Below are 10,774 nucleotides of genomic sequence, written 5' to 3'. Positions count from 1 at the left end.
GACTGATGTCATTTTTAACGTGTCTCCTATTTTTAGGGACCGACGTTAACCATCTTAAAAAAGTTTGCAAATAGGCTCAAAATATAATAGCATTTGAATCAAATAAAAAATACACAAGTAAGGGTAACCTTTCTCTTGAAATGATGTTTTAAAGGTGGTGTCTACTTTCCCTTAATCATAACTAACCCAATACCTTAATTTTTAGGACTAGTATCTAATTTGGAAGGGGGGAGACGTCGCCCGACATCGTGTAGCGACAATAATGATAAAGAAGAACATAGATAAGCTAGATAAGAATATAGTTATGATGAAAAGCATAAATAAGATTTTAATATAACATGAAAGAAAATTTAGACGTCGCCCGACATCGTGTAGCGACAATAATGATAAAGAAGAACATAGATAAGCTAGATAAGAATATAGTTATGATGAAAAGCATAAATAAGATTTTAATATAACATGAAAGAAAATTTGAACATTACAAACATTACAAAGAGAGAAAGCAAGAAAATGATCTTAATCTGAAAATCAAGATGCCTAAATAAATGACAAACGTCTCCTTTTATATGTCAAAATTCAATACTATTGATTTGATAACTAATTGTTAAGTAGGTGACCACCTCTTAACTTGGTAACAATCCTTATCTTCTTGTCTGCCAAAAACATTATTACTAACATCAGAATTTGGGCAGATAGTCTTCATGAAAGTTTTGGGAATATCTCAGTTTTCCAATAAAAAAATAATCGGTGCATTTGAACTTCTACAGCTCGAGATATAGGCTAAACATTAAACAATGTCTAGGTTACATAACAGATTCTAACTTCTTTATTGTTGCTAAAATTTAGACTTCTAAACAGCAGAATTGCATCTTAGACTCTCATAAATATTTTAGGTCTATGTCTTAGCTTTCCAACCATATATACCAAATTTAAATCCAAAATCTACATTTCCAGATATGACTCAATGACTGAATAGTGCTCCAATTTGAATTGAATCAGCATCTCTTTTCTAAGCTTTGCCTTTTCTTTGTCCTTTCACTTTCATTAATTTATCACATCAATCAATCCTTTGAATTGTGAGATATACCTGCATTTAAAATGAACATTTACCATAAATTAAAGTTATCTTATAGTATCAGACTTGTTATTATAAAACATGCTTAAATTAGAGAATCTAATAATACTTTAGATGTAATATAATGATATAAAGTCTTAATGAGAATGCACTTTTAAGTAATAATCACTTGCAAATTTAAGATAAAGTATATTTTTTTAAAGTGTTGTTAGAATTCTAGGAGGTTAGTTGTATATATTCATTTACACCAAGTGATAATAAAATCTCACTGACAAAGTGACATATTACTTTTTGCTTTTAATTTTCAAGATTTTCAATAAGAAAGTATCTTACATCTATATTAAATCTAGAATAATCTAAACTATTTTTATATGTGATAGTATGCATATTAGGATCTTTAACAATTCAAATTAAATTCTATATGGTCTTTGATATGCTTAGAATGTATGCTAGGTTTCTATTTTGATTCTTATTACAAATTTATTTGATTATATAAATTACATGTTGTGTTGTGTGTATGTAAACTAAGCAATTGTGATCTCTAATCTAATTTATAGTTGGTTTCATTATAAGATAAAATTACTTGGAAAAGAGAGATTGACATGTGAAGATATTTTACGATAACCTAGTTTTTTTAGATGTGTTTTTTTTCTTTCTAGTTTTATTTTTTTTCTATATGTTTTTTAAGATTTATTTTTGCTAATTAATTTGATTTTTTGGATTTTTAATTATGAAAAGATTTTCCTTCATTTATTTCTACTGCTAACATTTTTTGACAAAATGGACCCACAAAACCATACCATGTGATTAGAAATATATTAAATCTTGCTCATTTCAATAGTAAAATAAAAATTGATATACTTATATAAAAAAATTGAAAGATCGCACATCAAAATATAATTAACTCAATCAAGAAAAATAATGAAAATAACAAAAATAAATAAATGAAAGTAGAGGATTATATAAAAAATTTCAGCTTTTTTTTTTAATTTAGAAAGATAGGTACCCATTGGGATAACTAGCTCAAAACGCTTCTGTGTTTTGTTTTAATAAAAAAAAATTCAATGTCATTTCTCATCAATCAATTTTCTTAATGCAGGCCTCCTTAATGTTTCCGTTATCTAGTCATGTCCCTCCATCCAATTTTAGATGTTAAATGATAATCTGGACTAGAATGAGTCCAACTACTTGATACCCGTTTTCCTTAAACCGAATTAAACATGCTTTATATAGTTTTATTTTATTTATTTCTTTTTCATAACTTGAAAAATGAAAAAAAAAATCATAACATTAAAAAAAAAATCCCTTTTGATGTACCGTTTCTTTAAATTAATGAAAGTTCTAATTTGGAGGGCTGTTGGAATTGCCTTTTCAATTGTTTTTTAAATTATTTTTTATTTAAAAAAATATTAAATTGAGTTATAATTATGTGTTTTAATTAGTTAATTTCAAAAATTAAAAAAATATTATTATTGTGAATTTTGAATTAAAAACACCTTCCACTACATTACAAAACAATAAAAAACCCGGATTAAAATTTACAAGAAACTTGACGATAAGATTATCTAACACTAAAAGATCATATAGATGCTAAATCAAACCTAATGATAAGGATGGATAAAATCCGAAAGGCTGGACTAATCTTCAAATTATTATGCACTTGCCATTTCACTTGCTCGTTATTATGCTTGATTGAGTTCCTAATTTAATTTGAGATTAACATTGAGGCGTAGCGAAATCCAGTTTCTATGTGCTAAAGCTTTGGCATTTCATGGGCTGTTTCATTCTAGATACTTCACTCTTCTTCAACTTAACGACCCTAGTTTTTAAATTCATTCACTTGGAGAAAGGTACAACATCTGAAATGGATGGAAGAATCAATCAGGGATGGATTGGTTATAACGATGCTTATGGGGATGATCTGCTCACCAACACCGTATAGAAACAGATTTCCAAATTATAGAGAACAGCACGTGGCTTAATGCTGCAAGTACGTTTCCATTTGCACGTGTTGTACATTGCAGGCCCCTAACTTGCCTTCTGGTGTTCTCATTCAAGATAATATCGCCATGCAACAGCAAGTGCAGCCACGAACAAGACTTTAAGTGTTAATTTAGAATTCATCAATGGTGGTGAATCTGAAGGTGATTTGGGAGGTTCCTTTGATCTTCCTCTAATCTTGGCAGACATTCTGGACATCATTTCAGAAAGGCGACCAGTTTTTGCAGCAGCTGCAAATGGGGGAACGAAAAAGTAAAGATTAGGAGCCAAGCCAAATTAATCATTTGAAAAATGTTTGAGAATGAAGGACAGTCATTTCTAGGATCGAAAATGATCAGCTCAGAACAAATGTCTCGGATACCACGCCCATATTTTGATTTGTGGATATCATCATATAACTAGCATCCAATCCAGCAACTTTAAGAGTTTTGTTGATTCACCATCACCGATATTTAGATTGTAAATATTGAATTGATCCATGAGAGAGGGCCATTCAGAGACCATATTCTAGTTACAAAAAAAAACAATCCAAGAGACACCAGTTACCTTTGCTTTCAAGGAATCTTTCCTCCTCTCCAACCCTTTGTCGAAGTACATTGACAAGTGAAAGAAAATATAGTGCAAATACAGTGCAAGTCATTGTGATGACATTGGACGGCATGCTAAAATCAGGAGTTGTCAAAGGTACAAGTAATACCTCAGTGTAAGAGAGAACAGGACTCTTTTCCTGCATCACAGATCCATAATCAATCAAATAAACTTGAATTGTCGTCCAGCACTTTGAGAGTCTAGATGATCATATCACCTGAAATTTAGACAGCATGGGTGACTTCCTCACAGAGTCACTGCTAGGGAAAAACATGTTTGCATGGAAGTTGGGTAAGCTTATTGCAGCTGACAGAATATCAAATCCTTGATTAGCATCTGGAGGGTAATCATCAATGTGCAAAAATCCCTGTTAACGTATCGTAGAAAGTAGATGAGAAACACAAATAAAATACAGTTTGGCTGTACAAGAAACAGTCCTGGGTGCATGTGATCGTTAATAACAGTATGTTTTTCCATTCTGTTAGACTATTAGTATTTTTCTCTGTGCATCAATTTACAAGTTGAAAATCATCAGAATAGCAAGATTCGGTGAAATGGAGCATTTAGATGACTTAGTTTAATGCCGTTAGGTTCATTGAAAAAGCTATCATAATGTGCTTTTAGTATTGGGCAGATTAACGAAGGATGTCCACGCAAAGCATTGACAACATTTCAAGTTAATTATGCAAAAGCTGAGGCTATAAAAATATCTAGCAGACAGGAAATTACAATCTATTTGCTGTTTGCCACTGTGTCCACAGGCTGGTTTCTCACGATATTAAATATTTTACCACACCAGAATTCATTCATCAATCCACTCTATTTTTCCGAGTCGAACTAGAAAACAACGAAGTGCTAAGCCTACCTTATCAAACTCTAATATCAAAGCAGCTGATTTCACACCACAAGGAAGCTTCAGAACCATCTCCATTATACCAGTTGATATCTTGTCTGTGGAAGGAAAAACATGCATCTTTTCCACAAAGCTCTGACTGCCTTTGGTTGATCATCCACAAACAACTGGAGAGAATGACAATATACCCTAATATCATGCAACTCACATCCATCACTAGCACTTTTCAACAAGATAGCAATTGTACCCAGGGGACTATCATTCAGTTCATCAGTAGATTTCAACAAGATAGCATTTGCACCTCTTTCATTCCCACTTCCCATCAAAAACATGTAATGGCGCATGTCGAGATGACCACATTATAGGAAATTTCATGATAGGCCTACATCAAATGGTTTAGAGCTGTTGTACTTCTCAACTGAAAATTCATAAAGAAAAGTGGAGTCTATTCCGTGCCTACTATTTTCTTCTTTAAGTACCCAATCAGGATTAACTGACAAGTTTAATTTCTTGCATTGATTTCTTTATTTTCTTGAGTTTTACAGCTTTCGATGTTTCTTGATAATAAATTTTTGTTTTTATTTTGTACCTTTATTTTTATTATTATATTCGCATAAATTGACATTATTACTAGTAAATTTATCCTTAATTGAAAGTTTGAATAATTCTTGATTTTTAACTCTTTAAATATAAAATAAATCATTATATAGTTTGATTAATTAATTAATTAATTATTTAGTTATTTTTAAGAACCAAAGTACAGTGAATGGTAAAAAGTGTTGCAAGTCTATTAAAGCAAAAAGCCTAGTAAATTGAAAACACGGAAGTGGTAAAAAGTGTTGCAAGTCTATTAGAGCAAAAAGCCTAGTAAATTGAAAACACGAGATAAGTGAACTTTATTGTGATAGTAGATATGTGAGGTTTGTGTGAAGAAAAAAATAATTATTTTTTTCTATTTGCTATTAACCTTTATTTTGGTTATAAACAATGTTTTTAAAAAATGTTGAATTAAAAAAAAAAGAATTGTGGAGGAAAGGCAAGATAGAATAAAAATTATAATGAAAGTGTTAATGAGTAAGTATAATGAGATAATTAGTAATTAGTAGACAAAGAGTTCCAGGTCATAAGTAAAAAAAAAGTTGAAATGTTTACCATTAAGGCTACAGTAAGTAAATGATGAGAGTAGATGATAATTATGAAGATAAAGAAAAAAAATTTTCAAAGGCTGATGATCAAAAACTTACTATGAAATGGGTAGATAAGCAATAAAAAAAAGAACATCTTTCATACTAAATGTCACATTAATAACAAGGTGTGTAATATGATTATTGAAAGTGAAGTTATACTAATGTTGCTAATACTATGCTTGTTAAGAAATTCAATTTGAACACTACTAAGCATAATAAATCTTATAAGTTTCGATGGTTGAATTAATATGGTGAAGTTATAGAGACTAAACAAGTTTTGATTTCTTTTTTTGATTGAAAAGTATAAGCATGAGGTTTTGTGTGATATGATTCCTGACATAACAAAAAGATTTATATCTTATCTCACGTGTAGGAGTGTTGAAAACAAAGTTTTGATTTTTTTTCCGATTGAAAAGTATAAACATAAGGTTTTGTGTTATATGATTCCTGACATGACAAAAAAATTGATGTCTTCTCCCACATACATGAGTGTTAAAAAAATAAAAAAACCCGGCAAGATCGGGTCGAACTATAGGGAGGATAACAACAATAACAATAATAAGAGCTTTGATATGTGATATTGATATAAGAATTAAACAATGATAAAAATAATTTTTAAGGTTAGAGGATCCACTAATGACATTTCAAATAAGTATAGTATAAACTCTTATTACTCAACTAGAAATCACACACAAAGAAGGTTCCAATCGGATTATAAATTATTAAGATGATCACATTAGTTATTTCATTCGAACAATGCTTATACTTGTAAATGTTGTTAAGTATTCATGATTAAAACTTATGTTAACAACTAATTAAGTTCTTTTTAAAGCACATGTGTCGGTTATATGATTAGTACTTAAAAGTGCATTTTTATCATGATTTTATATCATCATTTTGCACTTGAAGTATCAATAACTCATTAACTAAAGCAATAATAAAAAGTATGATACCATAAAATACCTTTATTTTATGAAAAATATTCATCTTAAATGCAGGCATAACATATAAATGAAAGGATTGATTGATGACTTTAAGTATTGAAATTGAAAAGATAAAGAGAGGGCCAAACTTAGAAAAGAGATGCTGGTTCAACTCAAACTGGAACAATGTTTGGTCATTGGGTCATATGTAGAGCTGTAGAAGAAAAAAGATGCTGGTTCAACTCAAACTAGAACAATGTTCGGTCATTGGGTCATATGTAGAGCTGTAGATCTTGAATTTAGGTTTGCTCTATGTGGATGGAAAGCTAACACATAAGCCTAAAATATTCATGGAAAGGCAAAACATTCTGTTGTTCGGAAGTCCAAATCTTGACAACAACGGAAAATTTTGAATTTGTCTTGCAGCCTAGACACTGTTTAGTGTTCAGGCCATATCTCGAGTTCTAGAAATCCAAAAGACCTTAATTTTATTTTATTTTTTTGTAAAGCTGAGATAATTTTCTAGAATTTCATGCTTTGTCTGTCCAAATTCTGATGTTAGCAATGATGTTTTGTTCAGACAAGAATATAAGGATTGTCATCAAGTCAAGATGTGGTCATCCACTCAATAATTTATCAATAAATCAATACTTTCTAATTTTAGCCTATAAAAGGAGGCATTTTCCTTGCATTTAGGCATCTTAGTTTTCATATCAAGATCATGTTCTTACTCTCCTTTTATTGTAATGCTTAAGTTTTGCTTATATTATTTTCTTGTTTATGCTTCTCATTTATTTTTCTTTACTTAGTTAACTTATAAATGGTTAGTCTAGATTTGTGTTGTATAACACTTGGTACAACAAATACTTAGCACTTTCATAGCCTAACCGTATGGTATAACTGATATTTGTGCTATGAAAAGAACTTGATTTGTTGTTAACATAAGTTATAATCATGAATACTTGATAATACTTACAATTATTAGTATTATTGGAATAAGATAACTAATGTAATTATGTTAACAATTTATAATCCGATTGGAACCTGATTTGTGTGTGGTTTCCAGTTGAGTAATAAAAATAGTTTATATTATACTTATTTGAAATACCATTAGTAGATCCTCTAATCTTAACATTTGTTTTTATCATTGTTTAATCCTCACATTAATATTATAATCTCAAAGTTCTCTTTAACTTATTATTATTATTATTATTACTACTACTACTACTACTATTGTTGTTGCTACTACTACTATTGTTGTTATTGTTGTTGTTGTTTATAATTTATATAGTTAACCTCCCTGTAGTTCAACTGTTATCTTACTGGGTTATTTATTACTTCAACACTCGTACACTTGGAGGAAGACATCAATCTTTTAGTCGTGTCAATTTTCATCTAGTAACTATAATTTTTTGGTTTAGGTGATCACTAGGTTAGAATATTTTTCAACTTGATTTTAGCTTTGTTAGGTGTTATTCAATCTTAGTTGTGGGTTCTAAGGTTTTTACCATATGAGTTTACATTGATAAGGTAATTTCTGCATGTTTTATTGAGGAAATCATTGGATGTTAACATATGTAAATATGAAAAAACATATATTACTTTATATTCTTTACCATGTTTTTACCATAACTACTCAATAAGGTCCAACAGATGTTGTGAATGAGTTTCTTTATTTCTAATACAAGGATGTGTTTAATCAAAACAATTTAGGTGTATTCGCGTAAAAAAGTGATATAATTGAAATAAGATCATTTGGTTCATAGTTAAAGTCAACCCCATCAACATCTCGCTAATATTCAATGATCATACTATTGAGGTGCTTTTGATGATATGCAAATATTCATCCATAAAATCTCTGGATACTCCATATACAAGGATTCTTATTACGGCTACTATCTTTTGAAAAGGCGATAATCCGAGAAATCAACAAGCATTTTGTTTTTAAAGAAAGTATGGATCATATGCTTCTATTGTAGATTTAATATGTAAAAGAAGTGGACAACTCATCCAAAACCTCATTCGAAAGAAAGGTGAAGAATATAAAAGGGTTTTCAACATAATAGTGACGTAAAAGCATTTTATGACCTTCAAGTCTCTAAAATGGAATGGAAGGACCACATCATCATGATGATTGTCCCTTACTAACTTGTTGTTCTTCTTCCTCTTCAATTGTTACTGCTGCTAATAATTAAAAATCATCATTAGAGTTATCATTGTCGAAAAGCATTTTAAGTAAGAAATTGTTAAAAGCCATAACGATAATATAAACTGTCATAACTCGTTTCTATGTTATTCCCCAAATTTATATTTTTTTTTCCTTTGTAAAATAAACATAAATAATAATAACAAGGACACTAGTAATAAAAAAAAAGCTGGTTAAGGAAGGATTTCATAAATGCATAAAATCAAGCTGTAATTTTGGACAAAGTCAGAAGCCTAATTGTATCTTATTATGACCAAAACTAGAGACAATGCAAATTTAAGATCAAATTAAATTATTATTATTATTAAATAAATCTGCATAAAAATTAAGTTTTTGGGCATAATTAGATTTCTAATAGGCCATTTTAATTTAATCATGAGCCAAATTAAAATTTAAATTATGTTCAAGAATTATTTTAGATCCAATTAAATGATTTAATTAGGTGCAATGACTTAATTATACTTTAAATGGGTCAAATTAATTTTATTAAGAGCTTAATTAGCAAAAAATTAAATTTGAAGGCTCAGTTTGAGATTAATTGAGAATATTAGAATTTTAGGACACCAAGTTTAATTTTTATTAAGTCAATTGATTGAAATCAAGGTAAAATTACAAGAAAATCAAGTTTATGGTCAATTAGGGATTAAATTGAAGAAAATCACAGTCAAGAACCCTTTGTAAAAGACGTCGAACTATTGAGGCCTAATTAACTGAAATCAAGGGTGAAATTAAAGAGAATTAAAAGTTTAATAGTTAATTAAAGGTCAAATTATATAAATCCAAGGCCAAAGACAAAAATGAAAAAAGCACTAAAATGCAAAGGTAATGTTAAAGTTCGACAGTGGTAAAATTACACAAATTGATAGTTTAAAGTTAATCAGGGGTGTAATTGAATGAAATTAAAAATTAAAGAACTAAATTGAACTTTCCAAAACGATGTTGTCTTAAAGATACTATTCATTGTCTTCTTCTTCTTTAGCTAGAAAAGACTGTTCAAATGGCTATTTTTCAAGAGCATTTAATACTTCGTCTCTTTACTAGATTTGACAAAACATATACGAAAGTAATGGCCTGACACTTGACCATACCTCGCATAGTTCTTTCTAGCTGATTGACAGCACAACGATCACAATGCCGCCCCAAAGTGGCCAACCTGACCTTGCAGCTATTTTGACAGTTCTTAATGGCCACCTTGAGCCATTGGTTAGAATCTTTCTTAACTCTAGTGGAGCCACCCTCTTCGGCCATCAATAACCACCACACTCCCTCTTCAACACCATCGTGACCAACCATCAAATCCATAATTCCCTTGTTAGCTGCAATCCCTCTTCCCCAAATGATAATTTCTATGAACTTCCCTTCTACAACAACATCGACTACCATGTCTTTCATCAACGCCACCTCCACTCGGATCATGCACCACCAATCAAACTGCTAGCAACATCCTTAGCCTAGGTGAACTTCTTCAGCTCTCCTCTCATGTATTTTTTTTCTTTTTTTTCTTGCAACTTGCATGCAAGACTTGAATTACTTCACGTCCTACACAGTTGGCTTTCACCAGCAGTTATGGGGATGGGCTAGACTTGTTTCAGGCTAGCAATATAGGTGGGCTGAGTCCAACCCATTTAAAAAAAAAAGTGTTATTGGGCCTTGATGGCCCAACTAGTCTAAGTTTGGAACCCATGCCCACATGGTTAGGCCTGGTCCAACCCAAGTTAAGAGGGAGGCAAGGAGGGAGGCCAAGTCTGTTAGGCTACCTTTCAACCCTAACCATATGGATGAGTTGGGCCTAACCTGTATAATAATAAAAAATATTTAAATGAAAACAAAAAAATTTCAAAAAAGTTTCAAGACCCCTTTTAAAAAAATTGTGACTTTATTGCATGTTTTTCTACCAATTTTATTTAATATTAGGACGTAGATTTACACTATATGATATGA

At 30.5% G+C, this 10,774-nt stretch overlaps 1 pseudogene; it reads right to left on the bottom strand.

Moving 5' to 3' along the window:
- Nucleotides 1–2,983: 2,983 nt before the first annotated feature.
- Nucleotides 2,984–10,216, bottom strand: LOC105115343 (GPI transamidase component PIG-T-like; annotated as a pseudogene).
- Between the last annotated feature and the right edge of the window lie 558 nt (nt 10,217–10,774).

The sequence above is a fragment of the Populus euphratica genome, unplaced genomic scaffold (assembly GCF_000495115.2).
Source record: "Populus euphratica unplaced genomic scaffold, PopEup_1.0 scaffold681.1, whole genome shotgun sequence".
Taxonomy (NCBI): domain Eukaryota; kingdom Viridiplantae; phylum Streptophyta; class Magnoliopsida; order Malpighiales; family Salicaceae; genus Populus; species Populus euphratica.
This window is presented reverse-complemented; position numbering and strand designations above follow the sequence as displayed.